Genomic DNA, 1,717 nt, shown 5'->3' with positions numbered 1-1,717 from the left:
CAAAATCAAAAGTTATCAAAACAAATTCTATGGGACTGAGAAGTATTATTTTCTACTTTTAATTCCATTTATAAAAGCGTTGTATATTAAAAAGTTTTTTTTATATTATTTATTTCTCGTCACTTCCTCTGACGCTTCACTGCAGCAAAACCAAGTTGTGGGGAAAACCCTGACGAAATGCGTACAATTGAAACCATGGGTTTGAAGATTGCGCAAATTGATGTGCAACTTTCAATTTCATATTAAATATATTTATGTATGCATGTACATATGTAAAAATGTAGTTTCGATTTAAAAAAATCGGATAAAGTTTTTCTTTCGCCATTCATACACCTCTAATTTTAGTATTTATTTAAAAAAACTCAATAGAATTCAAAAACTATCTCTTGCATTTGGTTTTACTCAATACCGACTTGAGGTGTCGCACAGTGTTATAAAAAAAAAAAGCTATCAATGGGTAGGTTCAGAAGGCGCAGCAGTTGAGCGCAACCGTTGCTAAAAAAAATCAGTGATCGTTATGCGTCTTCTGCACCAAGGCACTTCAACTTGTTTTTCTTTTTAACCGACTTCCAAAAAAGGAGGAGGTTATCAGTTCGTCGGAATATTTATTTATTATTTTTTTTTTTTATGTATGTTACCGCATAACTTTGGACCACGTCAATCGATTTCGATAATTCGTTTTGCAACGGAAAGGTAGTGTCTCATACTAATTTGGTTTAGATCCGATCATTGAATCGTGAAATATATAGAGATATATATATATTTTTTTTAAGTCGGTTTTTTTTTGCTAAAAATTACTTGTATTTCCTATATTCCGTACGCTTTGAATGTCTTATCGTTGTTTTTTTTTTTAATGTTCGTTAATATCATATTTTAATTAACATTTGAATATTTGTAGTGTTGTGCGGTTTATACTTAGTGTACGTATTAAAAATGCAACACCTGAAGCGTTGTTTTTTATGTGGTGTTAAATATAAAGCAGATACCACTAATTTTTTTAACGTGCCTCGATGTCCTTCGCGTAAGGAGCGTTGCGAAAGCAGCTGTGGGGCAGAGCTGCAGCGAAATGCCTTGCTGTGCGTTAAACATTTTAAAGGAGCACATTTCACAGCACGTTTGATGCCAAGTGCTGTTCCTATGACCCTTATGCCGAAAAGTCCCTCCAACAACACTACAACTCTTGAATCAAAAACAGGAAACAACATACAAGTTAACAAATTTTAACTAAGGAAATAAATAAATAAAAATAAACTTCAAATTTACTTACAAACGTCAACCAGTGAAATGTATTTTATTACAACGCTTTTATCAACTTGCAATGTTGTGTGTCCAGAAACTTTCAATGTTGTGGATCCAGAAACTTTCAATGTTGTGTGTCCGACACCATAAAACCTTTGCTTTGAAAAGTTCCTATAAAAAAGCATAGTGCATAGGGCGACATCTGTAGTGAATAGGGCGAGGTAGATGACATCTAGATGTCGCCCTATGTACTACGTTTGCTACAGCGGAAATAGACGACACGCCATTTCTTTAAATAAAATTAATTGGTGCTCGTTTGTATGTACATACATATGTAAATGCATGTGTGTGCACCTTTCTATTAATATCGTTGAATTATTTTAATATCTATTGCAAAATTTTATTCAGACAGGACTAAAAAGTAGAAAATAAATAATATAAAAAAAACTTTTTAATATACAACGCTTTTATAAATGGA

Source organism: Rhagoletis zephyria, unplaced genomic scaffold (genome assembly GCF_001687245.7).
Source record: "Rhagoletis zephyria isolate East Lansing unplaced genomic scaffold, Rhagoletis_zephyria_1.1 Rzeph_scaffold_00245, whole genome shotgun sequence".
NCBI classification, from domain to species: Eukaryota; Metazoa; Arthropoda; class Insecta; order Diptera; family Tephritidae; genus Rhagoletis; species Rhagoletis zephyria.
The sequence above is the reverse complement of the archived record's forward strand: the minus strand, read 5'-3'. Positions refer to the sequence as shown.